Below are 25,084 nucleotides of genomic sequence, written 5' to 3'. Positions count from 1 at the left end.
ATACTTGTTTCACACAACTCCGGAGTGTCGGCCGCCAGCAAGATGTCATCGACATATTGAATGAGGGCGACGCCCTCGGGCAGAACAAAGGAGTCCAATTGTCTTTTCAAAGCTTGACTGTAAATGCTAGGGCTTTCCGTGTAACCCTGAGGGATTCTACAAAATCGGTAAGACCTATTATTTAGAGTGAAACCAAAGAGGTATCGACTATCGGGATGAATAGGAATTGAAAAGAAGGCATTTTTCAAATCAATAACTGAAAACGTGGTCGCCGTAGGCGGGACCAAAGTAAGCAACGTCGTGATATCAGAAACCACTGGGTACTGAGGTATCACGATCTTGTTCACTTCTCTCAAGTCAATTATAAACCGATAGACTTTGGCATCCGTATCCTTTTTCAAAATGGGTAAAATCGGGCTATTACAGACGTTATAGGAAACTTCTTCCACTACTCCCACCTTAATCAAATCCTGCACTAACTGTATAAGAGCCTCTTCCCCCTCCTGCGAAATACGATACTGTGGAAGGCGTGGTAACACCGCCCCCTCCTGGACACTAATGTGAACAGGCGGAATCACCATCTGTCCCACATCAGTATCCGAGGTGGCCCACAAAGCGCAAGGGAGGGTAGCTAACACAGCATCCTCTGCAACCACACACATCCGTTCAGACAGGGGGTAATTGTCATTCAATATCACCCGCACTCCAGCAGGGGAACAGCGGATCGTAGCTCTGAAGTGCTTCAGCATATCAAGGCCCATAATATTGTCCGGCGTGTTCGGGGCAAGCAAAAACGGACAGGGTGCAGAAAAGGAATCAACCTGAAATGTGAGGGGCCGTGAAAGAGGGCTTCGGGAGAGTGTACCATCAAACCCTACCGATGTAACCATTAAGCCAGATGGGGGAGCCCTCGGAACCAATTGTTTAGACAGCGCACTACGAGTCGCTCCTGTATCCACTAGGAACTGATCAGTAGAACCCAAAACCTCAGCTGATACGTAAGGACCCTTCTGATCAACCGGCACCTCAACTGATTCTAACCCCCATCCAACGCATTCCTATGCATGCTGAGAATCATGGTACCCAGAACGGTCAATCCCCGACACTTGATACTGGTTTTGTCGATCGAAAACATTAGGCCTATCTCGTTGCTGCCCGGCAGGGTCAAAACGAGCGTGATCGTTAGAATTCCCTCTAAAATTCGAGAAACCCCCTCTACCTCTCGGACCACCCTGATTGTATCCCTGACGCGAAGCATGCAACGCCGGGCAATCTCTGGCCCAGTGTCCCGATTGCTTACAATACGCACATTGATTCCTGTTCAAATCAGATCGGCCCGAGGGAAGACCATAAAATCCTCCCCTACCTCTATTTACACCCCGTCGGGGCGGACCATATACTTGTGCTAACATCACCTTCGTTTTCAAATCCCTCGATTTCTTTTCCTCCTGCCCCTTCGCTTCTTGCTCCTGGCGCTCATAGTACTGAGCTATAGTCAGGAGGGCTGTCGGGGTCGCAGTGGACCAAGAACTTTCACTCGCTTTTAGGCGGGCTGCGATCGCCGGTAATAAATTCGCCACATATTTATCAGCAAAAAGGTGCCGACCCGTGTCATCCGTAAGTGACTGACCACTAAAATCATGAAACGTCTCCTCAAAGCGCGTAAAGAAATCTGCAACTGATTCATCGACTTTCTGCTTGCACGAGGCTAGCATATTCCAGTCAATCTTTTTAGGGGGGGATGATTGTCTTCAACTTAGCCAGAATAGCAGCAGGGAGATCTAAGATAATCTGAGGTGGTTTCTGCGCGGGCTTCCTCTCCCTATCCTCATCCTCAAGCTCAGACCATCGAGCCTTAAAAGCGGCAGCATCATCCACCTTCCGCACAGATCGCCACATATCTGGTGGTAAAATAAGCCCAAAGAACAAATCTATATCTGCTAAGGTCATAGTACAAGAATTCAAGGCCCCCTCGACTTCTTCGTAAAAGGCTGCTGGATTCTTGCGGGGGTCAGGCAACGCATTCTTTAACGCCATGACGTCAGCCCTGTGCCAGGGAGTATAAACCCAATTATACACAAAATATCCCTTAGCATCGGCGGAGGTAATATCTGAGCTAGTCCCCGCTCCTTTAGGAGGAACATACAAAGGCGCCGCCTCTCGCATTGGTTTAGCATGCACTAGATCGCTCTTATCTGATTGAGAGGTGGATGAATGGCCATCTCCGGCACGCGAATCCGACCGCTTCTCCTCCTCAACTTGTTGGCGTGCTTTCTCTTTAAGGTCCCTCGCCGCATCCCGCAACGCAAACAGTCGCCGAACCGCATCAGGCGCCTTAGAGGGAGAGAAAACACCATTACGCAATGCTTTAGCATCTAATACCACATCGTCAGGTTCAAAGACACTGGAATATTTCCGGAAAGTAGCAATCACTTCCTCAGAAAAGTGGCCCAAAAAATACAACCTTTCTCTATCCTGCCACAACTCCCAAGAATCCAACAACTCAGCAAGGGATAACTTGCCCTTAAGTGCACGATAGGAAACTTGCCGAAGCTCACCCATTCGCTCAGCCGATAACATGGACCGCGTGTCTACCTTACCCGAACCCGATCCAGAATCTTGTGGCCTCGGGGCAGACGCGCCGACATAAGGAGGCGGAGAACGATCTAATAAATAAAAATCATCGTCATGATTATTAAGGACAGGATAGAGTGACTGACGAACAGCATATTGACCCGAGACTTGTAACCTACGCTCTTTCTCTTGCCTCTCCGTCTGTTCTCTTTCCTCCCGACGCTTTGCTTCCTGCGCTCTCACATGATCATTCTTTCGTTGCTCTTTATCAAACAGCGCTTTCTCACGCTTCTCTCGCTCACGCACTTCCTTCACCCATAATCGCAAACATTCAAACATGTCTTGACGAGCACGCCGTTTACACATACACTGTTCCACATACTCAATCTTACGCATATCAAACGACCCATACAACGGCCACCGTAACTCAGGATCCTTTCTGGTATATTTCCTCCATACTGTGCTGTACATTATGGAAGAAAGACCATGCTTCACATACATATCCCTATTAGGAGTCCCCTCTGGGGGAGCTGGAGCAGATTCCTCGAGGTTTAACCGGTTTCCAAAGCAGCAGCACCACTTACGGAGTGCGCTAAAAGCAGGCATGCTCAAAAATAATGCAGAATATGCAGTATTATCAAAAAAATGGCACTTAAACGTTGTGCCGTTCAAAGTTACACAGTTCCGGAGAAATATCTCCACATTACCTGCCTATATGTGTTGCAACGCATATATTCTCACAATAATCAATACAAGATATGACCGGTCATCACAAATCAAACTCAAATAGCCAAACCAGGCTTCAAAAACTCGGAGCAAGTACCGTACAACGGTTCTTACCAATCAAGAGTCCAGATTCCAACTGCCAAGCTCCAAAATTCGCCCAAACGGCTGTCACGGCAGGACCGACAGAAGAGGTCTCAGTCGAGGACCGGCGCCACCCAGATGGTCAGGTCGGAAGGGAAGGAAGAAAAACCTCGGGATGCCAGGACTAAAGTGCCTCTGGCAGTGATCACATCCCCGGCCAAATTCCTCACCTTCGTCGCGACCAATCCTTCGAGCATCCGAGTCGCCGATGAGCCCCACGTGACGGGCGCCAATTGATGAATACAGGCCCCAGCTAGGCCCGCAGGACACAAGGGTTCGCTCTCCTGCAATAGAATCTATAAGGAAGTTGGCACGGAAACTGCAAAGTACAAAGACAAGGTTTATTAACCCTTAAGGGTGGTCCTACAATCCATACAATACCCTTCAGTATTGCATAGAGTAGCACAAAGAACTTGCGTACACAGTCCCCTTTTATACACAACAGAGGGGCTCATAAGTGGGAGGATACAACATGAGGCAAGGAATGTTACCTTTTATGGACATTTTCGATACAAGATCAATATGTGGGCGGAGCTGACATACTCCTTGAGCCCGCGAAAACATGGTCAAGCAAGGACTAACTGATAACAGATGTGGTCAAGCCTGGGCATGCGCCAGGCGGACAAAGGAACTATTTATAGACTGTTACTAGGCAGATTACAAGAGCAACTAACACGAAGATAGGACTCTTCTCGTGTTGAGCACGTGGAGACATGACAATACAAAATGGAGTCCAAACTTCAGTCAACATAACGAAAGAGACATGTGTAAGGCAGGAGAATTCATGTCTTTAGTAAATGCTTAATCACATCGTGGTTTCAATTTACAACATCCTGACGACTTGACTACCTGTTGTAGTAGCTGGCAAACAATTCTTAGGATTACTTGCATAACAATGACAAAAGAAATCCGGCTGTACTCGTGTACATTGTCACTATGGCGAGGAGGAGGGTTCACCAGTGTGTCAACCACCATAATACTTAGGGGTACTTAAAGCCCACAACTTCCGTTGATTTTATGTAATCGACGGAAATCCACCTATTTTTTTTTTTTTTTGCATGTCTTAATTGGTTATATCTTTGATTAGTTGGATCATGTCCATTTAATAATTGCAATGTCTAGATTATAGTTCTGTTATAAGTTTTCGTAAGTGAAAATGTCAGCATGACCCTGTTGCTTCAAAACATAAAGCACGCACTTCCGTCTCGAGTGCCGCTTGCAGAAAAAGAACTTTTATGAATCGTAGCTCCTTTGCAGAGCCGGTTTAGTTGCATGAGAGCTGAAAGTCGGAAACTGATTGGGTACAGACAGCTGCCAATACGGAAGTGCTACAGTCGGGGGATTTCCCAATGGAAGTTCCCAGCTGAACGAAAAGTTTACAACCAGTCAAGTCGTGCTCAGTTGCAGACCGCATATCGCAGTGGAGCAGATGTTTATAAATGTACTCCTGCCACGGTTTCAATGAAGAATGAGAATGGAGAGCGTTTTCAAAGACAGTGCGAAGGTAACCAACATTTTTATACGTTTAAAGTCGTAATCGTGACGGATTTAAAGCACTATTACAGCTAGAAGGCTTGTTCGCGTTTCTAGTTGTTCGTTTCACTGCAGCATACAACCTTTTCAAGAAATACGTAGGTTGGTTATATATTGATAAACCTTGTGTTTTTTTCCAGGTTTGGGCCGTCAAGATTAGGTATGTTTGATGTATAAAAATTGCCTATTTTACGCAATACATTATATCCGCTTGCGAAAAATTGCGATTTGACAATTTATATGGAACTATACCTTTCAAACCTTTATGTTAATTCATTATTTAGATAATAACGTGGGTAATACTTTTTTGGGGTGACTCAGAATTAAAGCAAATTGAGTGACAGAAAAACTACTTTCATTCTGTCTGTTTAGCACGATACACGTGTTTCTGCCTACAAAACGTATAGGAAGTCTTCTTTATTTGTAAATGGCTAATTATGAGAACACAGTGTTTGGTTCTGACTATAGTGGTTGATTTTTTTTGGTTGGCGATTTGTAATTTGTTAGATTGGGACTGAATTATGTAGAATCAGACCAACATTAACGTGATCCTACAACATATGTACAATCAACAATATTTCGGCTGGGACGGAGGAACTTTGTTTAGGTTAAAAGTATAATACAATTAAAAGCAGTAGGTAGCAAGCATTCTTTCTAGAAAGAATAACAGCTAAAAAGCAAACAGGATGAGATTCAATAAACGGTGTGAGATTCTGTCTGTGCTGCAGCCGAGCTTCCTCAATTGGAAGTACACCCAGTCCAAGAGAAGAAGGTAACAACTTCCTTCATTGGGCTTCGACGGTAAACTTATGAAGAAATTAATCGAAGAAACTGCATTTTGAAATAAATAGAGTACAGAGACCCTAGTTAATTATAGAAATTAATTTTTGCAAATAATTATGGGGACTACAGGCCAAATGTACAAAAAAATAGGAATTGCGATTTTCCAAATGCGATACTAACCGATCCGCAATTAGGAATCAGCATTACTAATGTACACAAGAAAGATTTCTTAAATAGTGATTCCTAATGAGTTTGCACATCGTCCTACCTGATGAATAATAATGAGGCAGGTAGCAATTTGTAACCCATTAGATATCGCAGACATCACAGGGATGGTGGCCTGTTGGGGTCAGCAGTCCACCTTGTCTGTGATTGCTTTTTATTAAAGCAATTGTTTAAAAAAAAAATCCTGTTTTCCTTAAAGGGAACCGGGATGCGTGTAAAAAAGAAAAAATGAAACTTCAAAGTTTATGTTTTTTTAAGTGTAGGCAGTGGTCCACACTGTCTGCTCTTTAAAATATATTTCAACATTCACATTCAAAATTTGCGAATAGTTATCACCTCCTTTGAGGTGTCGGTAAAATATGAATGTATCACAACCATAATTTGGTCACAAAACATTCATACATACCACTGCGATTGTGTATTTTGAAGAGATGCCCTGCACATGCCCATATCAAATACTGAATTGCAAATGCAAATTGTGATTTGTTAACATGCCATCCACTCATAATTTGTGCTTTGTGCATAAGTAATGCATTTTTGCAGTTGGAAACGCCCCAATCGGGCATTGTCTGAATGCAAAAATAGTTTGTACATATGGCCATATACTTATAGACATGAGATGCAGTCTAAGCAAGCAGGCAGCTAGGCAAGCATGAGGACCGAAGGCTCACTGCAAGTTTTGCTGTGATAAAACTCTGTGCAGGAACATTAATTATACATCAAATTTATTATTTTTTGCTTTTAGTAAAACAAAACTTGATGCAAATGCATCAAAACATTTCACCAAACTTTTTTTCACAATACACGTAGGGGTCGTACGGTATCCTGATCAAATGGGTGTACATTATGAACTGTCACAAAGGTTTTAGCAATTTCTTTGTATGTTTGTGTGAGGGTGGAACACTGAGATAAAGAAGTGGGAAACCCCTCCATGTACCTCAGCCCATCATATCTTGTCTGAGATATACTGTCTCTATTCTAACTCTCTCAAGTTGTCTCAATTGCTTCTTCTATACATGCCTCATACTTTGTCATGTTTCCCAAACTTCATGCACAAATTTACATACCTGCAAACACCAATCCCTATTGAGCCTTCATTTCTACAGTTCTGGTGCCTCAGGCTCTTCGCAGTGTCTGGCTTTGTTCCTGTGCGTAATCATGAGCCTCAAATCAAATAGTATTCTATTATGTATATGTAGAATCTCATCCGACCATATGCCCAACAGAGCTAATTTTGCATCTGGTGGCAATGACCTACTCACAGAAGCTCTTCAATTCAAGACATAACCCTATCTTATGAATAAAATCTCCCACCGGTCCACACGCACTTCAGTATAGGTTAGATACCATATATTCCATTTTTTTCAACCTTTTATGGGCATAGTGCACTCGGTGAAGTATTGTTATGTTAAACCTTGTTTATTATGCTCAACTGGCATCCAGCCTGTAACCCAGATTGGCAGGTGGTGCAACATTATACTGTAAAGGATCAATCAGTAACTCAAGCCTAAGTTAAGTAGACCTTTGCAGTAAATATTGCTAAAGGCAGTGGCTAACAGAGCCAAATGGGAAAGGAAAGAGCCAGGACAGCAAAAACAAAAGCCACAGAATATTTTATGCTTCAAAAGAACTATAATATAGTTACCAATGCAAAAACAACTGTTGATGGACAGAATGCAGAACAATGTCATACATTCACACCAGTACAGAGATCTGGGCCTAAATCCATTGTTTTTTTGCTCACCATGCTGTTCCACTTTGAACCCAGCCATATGCAAATCAGTCTTGACCCTGTGCCTCATGGGTACAGTCCAGCCCGAAGTGCCAAGCCAGGTCCTCCCTGGACTGGAAACAAGCATCCTAGGACCGGTTTCGGGGTTTCACCCCTCTTCAATCAGGATAGCTTGATTCCAGTGGCATGGAGAGCACGGGACCCACGTCTGGGCCTACCCTTCCCACTCGGGGTGACAAATGCAAAAACAACAGTTGATGGACAGAATGCAGAACAATGTAATACATTTACCCCAGTACAGAGATCTGGGCCTAAATCCATCGTCTCCTTTGGTATCGCTTTGTTCGCCCTAAGTTGGCAGGGTATGCCCAGACGTGGGTCCCTTGCTCACTTTGCCCCTGGATTCAAGATAGCCTGGCTGATGATTGTTATGAACCCGAAACCGGTCCCAGGATGCTTGTTTCCGGTCCAGGGAAGACATGGCTTGGCAGTTCGGGCTGGACTGTTCCCATGAGGCACAGGGTCAGACTGATTTGCATATGACCATGTCTGAACTGGGGTGGCGGAGTGAGCTAAAGAATGAGGATGGATTATACCCAGATCAGTTGACTGTGGGTGAGTGTTTGATTTGCTCAAACGCTCCGACCATCATCCCCTTTGGTATCGCTTTGTTCGCCCTAAGTTGGCAGGGTATGCCCAGACGTGGGTCACTTGCTCACTTTGCCAGTGGATTCAAGATAGCCTGGCTGATGAGGGTTATGAACCCGAAACCGGTCCCAGGATGCTTGCTTCCGGTCCAGGGAAGACATGGCTTGGCAGTTCGGGCTGGACTGTTGTCATAAGGCACAGGGTCAGACTGATTTGCATATGGCCATGTCTGAACTGGGGTGGTGGAGTGAGCTAAAGAATGAGGATGGATTATACCCAGATCAGTTGACTGGGGTTGAGTGTTTGATTTGCTCAAACGCTCCGTCCATCATCCCCTTTGGTATCGCTTTGTTCGCCCTAAGTTGGCAGGGTATGCCCAGACGTGGGTCACTTGCTCACTTTGCCACTGGATGATTCAAGATAGCCTGGCTGATGAGGGTTATGAACCCGAAACCGTTCCCAGGATGCTTGCTTCCGGTCCAGGGGAGACATGGCTTGGCAGTTCGGGCTGGACTGTTCCCATGAGGCACAGGGTCAGACTGATTTGCATATGGCCATGTCTGAACTGGGGTGGTGGAGTGAGCTAAAGAATGATGGATTAAACCCAGATCAGTTGACTAGGGGTGAGTGTTTGACTTTCTCAAATCCTCCCTCCATCATCCCCTTTGGTATCGCTTTGTTCGCCCTATGTTGGCAGGGTATGCCTTGACGTGGGTCCCTTGCTCACTTTGCCACTGGATTCAAGATAGCCTGGCTGATGAGGGTTATGAACCCGAAACCGGTCCCAGGATGCTTGTTTCCGGTCCAGGGAAGACATGGCTTGGCAATTCGGGCTGGACTGTTCCCATGAGGCACAGGGTCAGACTGATTTGCATATGGCCATGTCTGAACTGGGGTGGTGGAGTGAGCTAAAGAATGATGATGGATTAAACCCAAAACAGTTGACTGGGGGTGAGTGTTTGATTTGCTCTAACGCTCCGTCCATCATCCCCTTTGGTATCGCTTTATAATATAATTACCAGCTCTCAACCCCATAGAAGCTACTTCTTTCGACGGTCATTATGGAGATTGTACAGGTACACCTTGGCTGAGTAAAACTGTGAGAAGACACATGTCTTTCCACTGCAGTACAGTCGGTGCTCTCCTTCTTTCTGTTCTATATGCTTGATGACCTCTGTTTAGATGCTTAGACCACTCTATTCTGTCGTAATCACCACCATTATTGTATTATCGCCATGTGCACTCTGTTGACTTGCAATAGGCCTGACCTGCTATGTATCTGAAGGCATGTTTGCTGCAACACATACCACTTGTAATTGTGTGCCCTGTAGGAAAGTATACCTTTTGGCATGGTTACCACCCAATTTTTGCCTGACTCTGATGCACCTTTCACTGAATGTGCACTGGGTTCCAGCTAACCAGGTTCCCAGTGCATGTGTTCTTTTCCAAAACTGTACCCTTTGGCATACCTCTGGCCACATATAAGTCCCTTGTAAAAGGTACCAGTGGTACCGAGGACAGTGTGACCGGAGAAGGGCTGCAACATGTAATGTGTCACCCTAAGAGATCTCTCACCAACCACATGCACACTGCCACTGCAGCCTGCATGTTTTGGTGCAGATAAAAGTGAAGATTTGAGCTGACACACATCCCGGTGTGGAGGCCTATCAGCACTTCAAGAGGCATGGGTAAGTCACCCCTACTGAAAGCCTTACAGCCCTAATGCAGGTTGCACTATGCCTCATGTGAGGGCATAACTGCATGAGCAGATATGTCCCTATAGTGTCTAGGTCCATTCTAAGTGCACAGTGAAGCCATAGTGAGTACATGAGCTGGGTACTTGTCACTGTGAGTTCCACAGCTCCATGATGACTTCACCAAATTCCTAGATGTTTGGTACCAAATGTCTCCGATTAATGAGCCCACACTGATGCCAGTGTTGGATTCATTAATAAATCCACACTCTAGGGGCTGCTCCAGCCTTCCACCTCTAGACTTGTTTCTGTCCCCTGAGGTGGGAGCCTTTTTCTATCATGGGTCAGAAACAAAGCCTGCTCTGGGTGGAGGTGCTTCACACCTACCCCCATGCAGGAACAACATTGAAAGGTGGTGAGTCTCAAAGGCTTCCTATCCTTTGTCATGCTGACCAAGCCCGACTTTTAGCGGCAAGGTCAGCTGAAATATTAGTAGCAGGAGAGGTGTGTCCCCTCTCAGTAAGAGCCACACCTAAGGTGCCCTGAGCTGATGTGACTCCCTCCTTTCAAAGTCCTCCATATTGTTTTGGAGGATTCTAACCAATAGGGTTAGGGGTATTTCCCCCCCCCACCAGAGGGAGGGGACATACAAGTAGGCACCCTAAAGGCAAATAGCCCATTGACTACTACCTTCTAACCCCTGTATCGCCCCTAAATTGAGTACCCCTGAACCTTAATCCTTAGATTACCGACAACCTACGAAGAGGAGGACAAAGAATAGCTGTGCGGCAGTGAAGACTGAAGACACCAACTTACTTGGCTCCAGCCCTATCAGCCTGTTTGCAGCCCTCAAAGACCTTGCTAAAGAAGAAGGATCCATCCTTCACACCAGCGACCTCCAGAACCCTGGGAGGACTGCCTGCCTTCTAAAAAGACTCCTGATCTCCTGTGGACAGTGGACCTGTCCAGAAGAAAAACAACTTTAAAGACAAAGTACTCTGCCTGTGGGACAGCGAAACCGACCACCTCTGCACCCGATGCCCATGGCCCGAGACTAAGTGGCCCACCATTCCAGAAAAGGTTCCGCAGCGATCCTGAGCAAGAGACCCTTGTGGGTTTACCACTGTTGGACTTCACATCGACGCCTGTAGCATCTGCACAATGACCCCCCCCAACCGCGACCGCACCGGTAAGCTGATTTCCGATGCCAAAGGAAACGCCTGCACCCGGAGCCTCTGAGCCTTGCGGGGGAAGGGGGGGACAACCAACTGTATCACGAGGCTCCAGCACATGCCAACTTACCTGTGTGGCTGTAGGTTTGAATAGATCTGCCTCCTTGCCTGAGCCTGCAACCTGTTTCCAAGTTCGAGATTCCCAATTTATTTGCATTGGGCGTCTGACGCTGTGTTGGCACTCTGCACCCCGCTTCCCCAGTGCCACTGGAGGTGTAAGTTTGGTGCTGCCTTGTGCCCCCCCTGTGCTTACCTTGACCCCTAGAGACTGGGTTGCCAAACCGTGCAACTCGTCATCAAGGAGTACCTATTTGATTGTCCCCTTTCTCCGTTGGATAACATTAGCACCAGGTCCCGAGTTTGTCCTCTGCATCTGACTACCTCAGTGCCTCTGGTGGTGCAGTTTTGTCACTAACCTGAACCTTACTCGGTACGGATCCTTTATCCAGAAACTCAGTATTGTAGATTGTTTACTTACCTGCACATTCCTGATTGTGTTTCATCCCATAGACTAACATGGTATTGATTGAAGTGGGCAGATTGCATAAGGGCTTAGAGCATCTATTATTGTGATAAAGGGGTAGCATTTAAAAAGAATAAGTTGCTATTTATTTGTTCAGTGTGGCCATTCATAAATTGTTGCCATTTTCTCAAAATTATTTTAAAAACTGACAACCTAAAGAATGCTGCTAAGAAAAGGCTGTCCACCCTTTGTGCTTGGGTGAGTTATCCAGAGATTGTCAAGTAACAACTAGAAGATGTTGATATTTGGAGGGGGGAAAGAGGGGAGATTCACTGCAAACATGAATTGGGCTTCCTCTGTGAAACCCCCCAAATATGAGGGCATTTGACTTTGTTTGGCACTTGACACTCGTTTTACACTGGCAGTGCTCCCTAAGTTCACTGATAAATGATAATAAGGCTATGCCATATCTCCTACTAGTTTGCTGGGGAGAATTACCCAGCTGGTTGGAATTATAACCAATATAGTGCAGACATTATTAGCTCCCTGAGCTCTTACCCACTTAGAAATTGGGTTAATGCTCGTTGGGTGTAGATTGTGCGGAGCTAAACTGTTATGGAGAAAATATACTTGGCACATAGTAGTGTTTTGCTGAATGTATCAAGAGCCTCAAAACCTGTTATGATTTAAGATTATTTTGGGAAATTGAATACTAAGTTCAGTTTTTGAAAGTGCAACAAAACTAACAGTCCAACGTTAAGTAACTGACACTGTTGCACTTCCACACCTTAATTATTTTATGTGACTCTGATTTTTACAGCTTTTGCCATGCTCAATAAAAGATGGCTGGAAGATTGAGTGTCTCATATTAAGATGTAGGTTGTGCATTCTGCACAGATGAAACTGTTATGTAAATACTTTCCATTTGTCACCTTTTATTGAGAGAAATTGTTGCAACTTTTCCTTCCAAAAGCAGGTTTTACACACTTGTAGGGAAGCTTTACCTACTTCTTAAGTCTACTGCTCAAATGGCCATTTAAATACCCTCTGTTCTTATGTCATAAATATGATCAGCAGGCTGCTATTCTACTATAAATCCACATAATGGAACATCAATCTTCATTGTCAGTGGAGTATACAGTTATGTTTTACTGTAATTCTGCTAACCAAGACTATCTAATGCCCAGTATAGCTTTAGCATGCTCAAGTAATGGTTCCCCGTGCACTTGTTTTGTGTCTTGTGGCATAAAATACTATTGGCCACAAACTTGGAACAGTGGTGACTCTAAAAGTTCTCAAATATACACAACCAGTGACCCAAACATAAAAATGAAAATTGGTGATTGGGTAAGAAGTGCATAATGCAACCAGGCATATTTTTAGTAAATTCAAAACATCCAGGCATCTGTGAAAGCTCTGAATTCGCTAAAACTGTGACAAAGAGGCACTAAGCTGAGAACAAATTTTCAAAACCTAAGGTTGTATGGCAGTGTGGGATTGAATGCCAATACCGCAACCTATGTTAGGAATTTACAGATTTGTAGAGAACAGGGAGAGGTAGGAAAGTTCAAAGATGGTATTTCCTGAACTCCTGAGCTTGCAATAACATGGAGTGCTCACTGATGTAGAAGGTTTGGCGCTTGCCCTTAGTGTTTTAGGGCAAGTGACAAAGTTTGTTTAGAAAGTTGCTGCACACCACAGTAAGCCACAAAAACAGAGTTTTGAAAGGCTTGAGTAGACAGAGGAAGTAATTGTACTAAATAGTTGGATAAAAGGCAGAGCTGGAGACTTAGGGCCTGATTTAGATCTCGGTGGACGGGTTCCTCCATCACAAACTATGGGATTTATATTTCGGTGGATGAGATCTGTCACCGTTGTGACAAAGTAACCCGTCTGCCGAGATCTAAATCAGGCCTTTAGTAGGACTTTCAACATACAAAGGCATTGCAAATGGGCAGATTAAATGAACCTGGCAATTAATGTACGCACCCAGGCATCAGACATAGGAAATATCCATCAATTTGCTAACTGAGGCCCACACAACAGACTCATTACTTAGGTACACACATCTTACCCTCAAGTAACTACTCAGAAGGCAAAAATGTATAGGTCCCGGCATTATGTAGAAGACTTATCCCTTGGGGTTCATAGTTCTAGGGGGCTCTTGAGTTATTTTACAGCTGTCCGTCTGAAATATAGATCTTACAAGGGCAGACCTCAGGAAGCAGAATTATCTTTAAGGTTACACAGATATTATGCATTCTGGCTTTAGACCGCAAAGATAGCCCACTCAATATACAGAATGCATTGTCTTAAATCTAACATTGGAGAGCTATCTTGCAACTCACATTTATCTTACAGCCCAAACTCTCAGACAGGACCACTGTGCCAGCGGTTTACACAGCTATTGCAGGCCTAGATATTATAGGAACTATCCTTTCCGATTAAATGGATTTCACCAGCTGAAACTACAGAACTACACCTGTCCATATTCAGACCCAACAGCCTAGGTAGGCTTTCAGACAGCAGAGCTATTCTAAGGCTACATATCTTGCAGTCATGTCTCAGACAGTAGAGCTATCTCTCAGCGTACACAGATAGTAGAGACTCAGATTTTAGCAGAACTATATGCCAAGTTGTATTGATCTTACAGGCTGAGAAAACAAAAACACCCCCTTGATACACATAACTATTCAGCTACAGAGGGTTTTATCCTGCACAACTGTGTCCTAGAGTACAAAGGGTTAAATGCAGCAGTCACACTCACGCTGTAGCTATATCCCTCGTCGAACGCAGGGTGTACATTTTCAGCCAATACTCAGTGAGGAGCACTATCCTCGATAAATACAGAGCTACCTAGCTCTAGTGGGTTACTGCCAGCAGATCTGTCCCCCCCCCCCCAAAGTGCAAAGTGCTTGGACAGCAGAGCTGTCCCTCAGCATGCACATAGGTTACCCCTACACAAGCTGCCAGACAGTAGTGCTATCTCTTGGAATACACCCAGCTAACCAGCTGCAGTGCCCCACTGCCAGAAGGTCTTTCCCTCACATCACTCAGAGCTTATAGCTCCAGACCAGTCTCAGTCAACAAAGCTATCCTGAAGTAAACACCTGGTTTACAATATCAGCCATATCTCTGAGAGCTGTTCTCCATCAGGACACACATCTAGCCAGCTCTAGTGGGACTCAGTCAGCAGAACTATCCCACTGAGTTAACAGGGCTTATATACCCATACAGCAGTGCCCTTCCGTGGAATACACGGATCAACCAGTTTTACTGGGTCTCAGCTAGCACAACTATCACTCAGTGTGCACAAGGCATACAGCCCAGCCAGGTCTCAGACCACAGTGCAATCCGTAACAGTTAACAGAGCTCCCAGCCATAACCAGATGTCGATGTCAATCAACAATCTGAAAAAATAGCTTATTAAAATTAATGAAGTTTTGAAAATCTTGATCCTTGACTATGGCCTTGCAAGCATGGCATTCTCCCATGATATTTTTCATAAGAGAACTGACTTATAGGGACCAGACTTTTTTGTAGGAGGGGTTTGGTGGCAGTGTCGCCTCTGTGGCCTTCATCTGCCAAGTTGACCACATACTGCTGAAGAGATTAGTGTATCACTAAACAATTGCCTGTTTCTAGGAGACTTGGACGTGCTAGTCTATTGACATATTGCAGGTATTTTTGGCGACAGATGGTGTAGCATCACAAAAGGTTAGTGGATACCTGGACATAAAATCTGCTGGGTTCCTTTCCTTTCCCAGACAGTGAACAATGTTAAACTATTAACCTTGTAGATGAAGACCCCACCTCTCAATATTTGAAGACATCTTCATTTCTGGGTTGCCATTAAATGGAAATTAATGCTCGATAATCACTGATGATGGTAAACAGATTGCCGTACACAAGCAGAAGGAAGTGCTACTAGGCCCATATGGCAGCTAGACGTTTATTCTCTACTCGGAGTAGATTTGTTCTGGACCAGTGAGGTTGTGCTTGACATGACCTGCAATGCGATGGGGAACTTCAAGGTCAGTGTCTCTCTGAGCAAGTACTGTTCCTAGACCTAGGGCTCCCATCGACTATAATCTTTGTGCAGAGGTAAGTGGTGAAGTATGCCAGGTCCTCTGCATTCAAATAATGTTTGCCATTCTTTGGATCACTGGAATGGAGCACCAATTTTGATCAAACTTCCTAATGGAGGACTAATTGCGGTGAAAGGAACCGAAAGGAGACAAACTCAGGGATACAGTAACAGATGTTGACATTGAAACGTTATCTGGGGTGGGACAGATTCCATTTTTCCATAAACTATGAGTGAGGGCTTGCCAAATTGACATTTGTACTTGTTTAAAGTCACATGTACATTACTCAATCCTTAGCAGATGTTAACTAGGGTCTCATCATGCCCTTTTCAGGATGATTGGCATACAAGTACATCATTGCTGCAATGTAAGCAATTGGGGATGCCTTGTATAATCGTACAGGTTTCCGCCTGGAAAAAACACAGCAGAGGAAACCCCAAAGCTGATTCTTTTGTATCGGTAGACTCCACAGTGTATCGCAAATGTGATGATGTACCTGGAATTCTCTTCTAGTTGATAATACCCTTTGTTTAAATCCAGGTTTGAGAACTGGTGTATCTTTTCCTGAATTTGGGGTACCAGGTGTGTTCTTCATTGAACTGGAAGAATTAAGCACATTCAAATGTTGTCCCGTGCTTGGCATTTCAGGACAGGGACAATTGGGGATACCAATGGTATGGGATCAATGCAGGTTGAATGGAACCCTGCTTTAAGAACGTTTTCAGGTTCTTAAACTGTTTCTTTGATGTTAAATGGTATTCATCTGAAGTCAAGAGCGACCTGCACTGCCAATTCATTTAAATGTATACAAATTTGATGCTCTTTGAGTTTGCCAATACCCTGAAACAGCTTAGGGAGCACTCAGCTGACATCTGAAGTCTCCCTTCCTTCTGACACCTTGGCAGCAAATCGACACAAGACCTGCAGATCTAAAGCCAAGCAGGCACTCCGTACCAGCAGCAGCCCCCACTACACAGACATCGGGTTTAGTGGAATTAGAAGGATGAGAGCTGTTTATGAAACAGTTCTAGACAGGCGAGATGTCTTTGAGCCATAGGCATATGTTAATGAAGATTGGTTAGGCAGAGTTGCTAATTCGGTATCAGTCTGAAATTAACCGTAGCACTTGTGTCTATTAGGAGTATCAAAGGCTATCTCTGACAATTTATCATCATCATCCTCCATCGAGACAAGACATTGCCTCGAATAGAGAAGACTTTGGCCATCTCTCATTGTCTCTCCCTCCCTCACTCTCTGCGGAAAATGAAGTGGGTGGAGGATCAATGAGCTGCAACTTTTCTGAGAAGTTGATGCCACCGTGAGGTTTGCTAGACTTTGGGTCAGATCGTTTTGTGTCACTCAGTGATAGAGATTGTCAGGCATTGCTCTTGTGCTATGCTTGGGTTGGGCAGATGTTTCAGAAGCGGACCATTTTACCTGTTGTTGCATATGCTGGACTTGGACTGGTGTGTGGCAGGTGGTATTCACACCAGTAGTATACATGTTTAGGGTCATTATCTTTAGTGTGCAGTACTTTAACAGTGTTTACCACCTCCTCAGTTATATATCAACGTTAGGGTCTCTTCAATATTTCATGCTGGTATTTGCTCATGTGAGAGGCCAGATCCATGGTCAGTATTTCTATAGCTTGTGAGGTTTTTGTAGCTGCTTTGGTGGGAAAGTGACAGAATCACACCCTGCAGTTATCTGTGGATGGAGAGACTTCACAGTCTTACTTTTCAAGTATGCAGTGAAGAACAAACTTTTTAAAGCGGGTAACAAATGAGACAGGCGTCTCTCCACCCTTTGAATAGTGAAATGAACTATTCATATTTTTCTTAGATAAAAAGCATGTTATTAAGCATGTTTTTGAGTTTATCATAAGAGTTACTCGACAGATACTTGTACAGGTTGCAGAGCATGTCGACAGAAGGCAACATGATCTTCGCCTAAATACAGCAAACGCGGATGGTGTAGTTTGCAATGAAAACAAGGAACAGAGAATGGGTGAATTGAGAGCACACTGATCAATAACAGAGTTACTGTTGTCCATGTACCACAAGTATTGTACCTTTATTTCTGGTTAATTCAATTAACAGTTAAAAGGCTTACCAGAATGTCATACTGTCTGCTACATCTAAAGCAAGGCCCCTTCATCTTTATGATCAGGGAGCCCTTGTTGTTGTATCCTCTCTGCTTTGTGCTCGCACCTTCTTGCCCATCCTGCCTTCTACTGCCCCTACAACCTTCCCAGTGGCATGGGTGGTTGCTCCCTGCGCCAGGAAGTGGCACCTGGGTCAGGGGGAAACGGGGATACCACATCCAATGGAGGCATGTTGCTTTTCACGAGGGTGAATAGCTTTACAAAGAGGATGACACTCGACAAATATTTTGTTAACCTTAATTGAATCTTCCTAGATGTCTAAATTACCTTTCCAGTTCAATTCATAACAAAAAAGCATCATGATGGCAACTGTCTACACCACTAAAATAGAAAGTGAAACTGAGAGATACATTTCGCAGTTGTATTTTGGCCTCGCCCATTCAGGTTCCCTATCAGCAGTGCGTACCAGTCGATGCTAAAGGAGAACCTGTTTCACATTTTTTCTGGCAATCTCTAATAATACTTATTAATTGAAGAGCTCTAGAGTATGTTCTATGCCATGAAAGCCTAGACAAAAAGTTGCTATGGCACCACCCTCTATATTGAAACAGTTTCACGTTTTAACTTGGTAGCTGCTATTTCCAGGACCTGCTTGGGAAGAAAGGCAGATCACTGTCTTTTAAAATTCTCAGTTTGTGGTTTTATGTTGATGTCTTTAGACCTTTAAATGTCAGGTATAGCAAACAGCAGGTCCGATCACTGGCAACCCTTGAATGATACCCATGCAGTTTCTACCCATCTGTTTACCACCAGCATCTAGAAATCTGACATGACCTATTGTTTTATTGCAGTCATCCATTTGTGTCTGCTTGTTTTTCAGCAACCTGATTTTTGCTACAAACCTGTTAGAGCCAAGACCAGTCAGTCTACAGACCACTTCATTCTCACATGTTTAACCATTTGAAATATTCCAAAGAGGCTGTATAACTCTTATTCTTGCTGGACCATCTGCAGGGTGACATATTGTCCTACTGACACCATCGCTCTTAATTTGTCATTCCTACTTTTCCTGCTTTGGTCTCTGTCCATCACATAGACTAAACGAGAGAAAACAATCTCCACTGGCATTGACACTATCTTCAATGTCACCCCTAGAAACTGGAAGTGGTAATTGAGAAAAACACCAGTGATATTCTGCACTCTTGGAATATATTCCAGCTCTTAGGAAAATGTTTGAAGGCAATACTGACACTTGCAAATCCTAGCTCAACCGGCTGATTGCGGTCGTTATAAAGCACAAACACAGTCCCCCACACACCTATGGCAGAGCCAACATTTCTATCACCAAATAGTTATGTTCTGCTCCCTTCAGGACGCAAAAGCTACAAATACATTTCTGCCCTCTCACTCTTGTATCAGAACTGAACCTAAAGCATAGGCACTTGTGTCAATAATAATGATAGTTCTATTGGTGATGATAAGTGGCCTTGGAGTTGATAAACCCTTGAAGTCTCATCCTGTACCTTCTTGAGTACCTGCTCCCACTAGGTGCTCCACACAAACGTTATTAGTTTTAAGAAGACCTATGTTGGACTGCCTTTTGAAATGGGATATAAACATTGCCTAATGTTTGGAAAGCCCAAAGAAAGTAACCACTCTTTGTTCTTTGGTCATAGCCCGAGCTACGCTGCCTCCACCAAACTCTCATGGTGTCCAACTCTCTTTCAGCAAATGACAATATGCCTGTAACCTTAAGCTTGCTCTTTTCTTTCCTCATGGTTAAACTATTCATTTTAAGATGTTCAAAACCTATGCAATATAATATCTTCTTGAGACTCAGTTGTGCCGTATTCCATAGGCCATGTTCGGATAAAGCAACACGGGGTGTGTACTTAACTATCATTTGCCTCATCCACTGAAAGACAGTGGATGCTGAGCCAGGATAAACGTCATGCCCATAAACCTAGAACAACCTTCGGGAATGGTGAACAAAGGGAAATGCTTATATTCTTCATTCAGCACAATTTAGTGGTGAGTTGATGGAAGGTCAAAGGTTGAAAATATCGTGCCACATTAATCATCACCAGTATCTTTCTGATATTGGGGGTGTATGGCAAATTACTATATGCCTGGCAATAAGCCCATTAGACTTCTATGGGAGCAAACTTGTAAAGCTGTAATTTCTTTAATTGTAGTAGTTTCATATGGTGGGCATTTGGAATAAACCAGAATGACAGATACCAGGAACAATAGACACTCTTCCTGCTCCCCTGCACTGTAAAATGATTGATTCTGCACACGTTGTGGTAGTTTTCTCATGTGTCTATGACTGACTTCTGCTGAAAGACAGTAGATGTAGGAATGACAGACAGTAACAATGTCTCCACCAGCTATTCCGCAATTGTCCAGACCACAGTCTAATTGGCCCAGCCAGATTCTCAATACAGCAGAAATTTGTACTTTTATGGTAATGCTACCTCACCATTTCTGCTAAATTACCAGGTCTATTCTAGATTAGGGCTATAATAATTTAAAATCTTTCCTTCTTTGCTGAAAAGGTAATCAACACACTACACACTTCTTCTATATCGGACACATTCTCTCTCACAATAGGTTTAACTTCAGAATAGTTCAGGATACAGACTGTCCCATTCAGTTACCCTTTTCCCTTATACTTGTACCCATGCGGAGTACTTACGGTTCAGCCTACTGGGATAAAGCAAACCGGGTGCATGGCCAGCCAAGATGGCCGAGTGGATGCAATCCTCAGAGGCTCTGCCACCATCAACCGCAGATGAGGGGCTAGACGCCTCCAACGGGGTCGACCAAAACACAGTGACTCCTCCCTTTTTCGCAGCCAACTACTATCGCCGAGGAAAGGGCGATTTTGATCAGAGAAATCGGCGGATAATGCCAGAAGGAAGAGACGGTGGGCAGAGCTAACATGGCGCCAAGCGAGGAGATCCAGCTGTAAGATTGTCCCACTGCGGGAGGCGACCTGCTGGAGCATCACTGAGGCAAACCGCGGCATCAAGAGGGCAAAGTGGCCACCCTGGGGAGAAGCGCAGACAGCTTTGTGGGACGGCGGCCCGGTGAGTGCAGCATTGAGGGTGGACGGCCGATCTGGCAGGTTGAGCTGCGCAGCCCCAAGCGAGGCGAAACCTTAGTAGACCAAGAGCGGCGATACAGGCACTAGTGTCGGTGACCACGGAGGCTATGGGCAACGTGGGGGGATGCCTGACTTTAAGGTGGCGGCCACGTATTCCTAAACCGGCTGCCACGGTTAAAGAGATAAGGGCTGGAATCGGGCTGCGACTCCCCCCCCCCCCCCCCACCCCCCCGCGGTACAGAGGACACCACCGGACTGTTGGACGCTGCAGAGATACTGAGGAGTTAGCCTTGGGGGGGGGGGGCAGGTTACCAAGGCCACTGTGTCCGGCTGGGGAGGCCCTGCTGCTGTTGAGTGGGCGACGTGAGTTTGACTTAAATGGAGGAATGGGAGTCATAAGTGCCTCCTAAAGCACCAATGGGACTCACGGGGTAAGAAGCCACCTAAACACGTCACAGTGAACGAGGGGGAAGAGAGGAGCCCTCCTCTCGCCAGCAGCAGTGAGAGCGGAAGCACGAAGGAGAGAATGGAGAGAGGGGGTTGGGCTGGCCCACGGAGCTGAACTGAGGGGATCTAGCCTCGGTCACTCATAGCCGATGCAACGCCATTTGGAGAGAGCCGCGTAGCTGGAGAAGCCTTCTTGGTTCTTAATGAAGAAAAACAGAAGCTTGCGGGACATTAGGCCACAAGCCAAGATCTCTTTCAGGAGGTGTAGCTCGTATCCAGTTAGTAACTCTTGAGATCGCCCAAAAACTTGCATCCACAATCTAATAGGGTCTCAAGCTACTTTGCAAAAAACGACACCCAGGGGAAATCTGGGCTGCTGGGGATGGAGGAGAACATGTTGATGAAAGAAGATCTGATAACTTCACAGTTGGAGTTCAACCGTGAACTAAGGGAAGAACTAAAGACAGACTGGTCTCCCTAGATGCACTTAAAACTGAATTACATGGAAAGTTGAGAACGCTCCAACAGGATGTCGACTCAGTGGGCACAAGACCAATGGATCTGGAAACTAAAACGGTGGACTAGGAGCAGCGCATGCAGCTTGCAGAGGATCAAATAGAACTTCTCAACACCCAACTACAGGCCTCCATCTTGGGGAGGGAAGATTTAGAGAATAGGTCACAACACGACAACATTATAATTAAGGACCTAGAGGAAGGAGTGGAAGGGACCGACCTAGAGGCCTTTATGGTGGGCCTCTTTGAAGAAACTGTGGGTGAAACACACTTGAAGATCAAAGTGGAAAGGGCAGATAGAGTGGGGAGGCCATTACCAGGAGACAAGCGACATCCACGGGACATACTGGTGAAACTACGCTCCTTCAAAGTGAAAGAGGTGATCCTGCAAGCTGCAAGAAAAAAAAACACAGGGTGTTGTTTCGGGGATCATCGCGCACCCTCTATCAAGACCTAGCTCAAGCAACTCTAATGCAAAGACAGGCGTCCCACCCAATGACAGAAAAGCTTAACAGAGAGCACATCAGGTACAGTTGGACATTTCCCTTTGGCTTGGCGTCCGAGTATCGCAATAAAGTCCACCATGTGACGGCTCTAGCGGATGCCTTAGCCCTGCTGGATGTACTGCCTCTGCAGAGTCTCTCAGGGCCCCATGTAGAGGAGCTATGGCTTTCCCAGAGGTGTCCAAAGGCTCATAAGAGGTGCTAATGATATGTTGGGGCGGGATGGCTACCCACATGCTACCCCACGCTAGAAAGAACTTTGATGCAGAAGAACGCCATGCCGTGAGTAAAGGTGATGAGACTCAGAATCTGGAGGTGTATCAGCCAGACATTTAGCATATCAACGTAATGGTCTTAACTCTCCACTTAAGCACCATAAGATTTGGAAATATCTAGCAGATTCCCACTTCGATATAGTAGCCATAGAGGAGACCCACCTCAAATAGTCGGAAGACCACAGATTTAAACATAAACTTTATCCCCTGATCTGTCGCTCCTCTGCCTCGGCTAAGCACAATGGGGTGGCATTATTATTTCCCTCTCTATTGCAATTTCAGCCAACAGGGTACAAGACAAATAGGAAGGGACGTTGGGCAATGGTCAATGGGAGTCTCAGAGGGAAACAATTGGACTCAATCTATGTTCCCAATACTGGTCAAACAGCCTTTCTCCAGTCCTTTCTAACGATGTTGGGCGGCTTTGCTGAAGTAGAAATTATACTAATGGGGACTTCAATTTAACATGGCACTCGAGGGTAGACAGTACACACCTGCATAGAATGTCCGCCAGTAGCCTTCCGAAGGGATTGAAACATGCAGTACAAGAATTAGGGTTGCTAGACGCATGGAAATCCCTCCATCCCGCGGCTAAAGAGTACACTTTCTACTCACACACCCAACGCACATACTCGAGGCTAGACTACATCTTTATTAGCAAATCCCTGCTCTCCGAGTTTCAGGCCGTGCCTATACACCCTACCGTGATCTCTGATCACGCGTCTATCTTGATGACCTTGGAGTGGGTTGCTCCATCAACTAAAAAGGACAGTGGTATTTTCCTAGCTCCTTAGTGAGGGACAGACTTCAGTGAGATGAACTTAAGAAAGCAATCCGCAAGTATTTCAACCTAACCTGCTCCACTGACACCAGCCCCACAAATAACTAGGATGCCTTTAAGGCAGTGCTGAGAGGCAAGTGTTTACAACTTATGTATCAACTTAACTAGCAAAGAACACACAACAGTGCACAGCTAGAGGAAGAACTGAAAGCGTGTGAAGGTGTTCCACACAGCCACCCCATAGGCAAGTCACCATGCTAAAGGGAAAACTTAATGCAATCTATTTCAATAGAGCCGAATATGCGCTGCTGAAACTGAAGCAGACTTCATATTAACATGGGAACAAGGTGGAAGCACACTTAGCGAGACAAATAAGAGTCAAACGAGAGAGATATATAGGGGGATATAGGGGGATTTAGGGGAAAAGACAAAGTTGGTGGGCTAGGAGGAAGGAAAGGCGGAGGAGTTTTACAAAAACCTTTAAACCACGGACCAAACGGACAAGATAACACAACTCGATTTCCTCGGCTCCATTGAGCTCCCACAGGTGTCGACACCTCAGAACCAATACCTGGGTGACATTATCATAGAGGAGGAAGTTCTGGCAATAGGCAATAGGTGGGCTGAAGCTCCACAAATCGCCGGGCCCAGATGGCCTGACTGCCCAGTTTTATAAGACCTTTTGATCTGACGTGGCCCCCCCAGCTGACCCTGCTTTTTAATCACACACCGACATAGCAAGTAGTAACACGCTCGATAAGCAAAGCATTGGTGTCTGTAATACCCAAACCTGGAAAGGACCGACAGCTTTGTGGCTCATACCGACCAAAAGCCCTCCCCAAGCTGTATTAAAAAATCTGTTTAAAAAAATCTTGATTACACAGCGGGAAAACCTAATGCTGGAACTAATTCATCCAGACAAGTTAGGGTTTATCAAGGGCCGGCAAACCCATGATAACTCAAGGAGAGTTGTCCATTTAAATGAGAAGTCCACAAAAAAACACATTCCGGCGGTCGTACTGGGGCTTGACACTGAGAAAGAGTTTAACTGGGTAAACTAGGCCTTTATGTTCCAGATGTTGAAAAGGTTTGGTTTTTGTGACCCTTTCATTGCTATGGTCCGAGCCTATTATGTGGAGCCTAGAGCTAGGGTGACGGTCAATGGGGTACAATTCAGATTTTTTACACTGAGCAGAGGGACCAGACGGGGATGTCCCCTCTCTTCGTTGATATTTGCCTTGAGCATAGAACCCCTGGCGGTGAAAAACCAGAGATTAAAGGCATCATGTTGCCAACGTAGAATATTAAAATATCGCCTTTTGCCGATGACATATTGCTTAACCTTACAACATCAGAGTTCCCTCGCAGCCCTACAGGTAGAGCTTCAAAACTTTGAAACACTAGCAGGCTTTCAAATCAATTTAACAAAATCCTATTTACTGAATCTGACCCTTCCTAGGGTGGAAATGACTAATATAATAGAGAATACCTGCTTCCAAGAGGCAGAGAAA

The 25,084-nt window shown here is 45.0% G+C and overlaps 1 protein-coding gene across 3 annotated transcripts in view; it reads left to right on the top strand.

Moving 5' to 3' along the window:
- The first annotated feature begins 4,791 nt into the window (after positions 1–4,791).
- The window catches only part of TANK (TRAF family member associated NFKB activator), a 299,318-nt gene continuing 279,025 nt past the window's right edge, over positions 4,792–25,084 (top strand). The window contains exons 1-2 of one of the 3 annotated variants that reach the window (XM_085645448.1): positions 4,803–4,945; positions 5,115–5,134. The gene's annotated coding sequence lies outside the window, so the exon portion shown is untranslated. Of the gene's footprint in view, positions 4,946–5,114; positions 5,135–25,084 lie in introns of all 3 variants that reach the window. The other 2 variants (XM_085645450.1, XM_085645446.1) reach the window with 2 other exon arrangements.

The sequence above is a fragment of the Triturus cristatus genome, chromosome 3_1 (assembly GCF_964204655.1).
Source record: "Triturus cristatus chromosome 3_1, aTriCri1.1, whole genome shotgun sequence".
Lineage (NCBI taxonomy): Eukaryota > Metazoa > Chordata > Amphibia > Caudata > Salamandridae > Triturus > Triturus cristatus.
The sequence above is the reverse complement of the archived record's forward strand: the minus strand, read 5'-3'. Positions and strand labels throughout refer to the sequence as shown.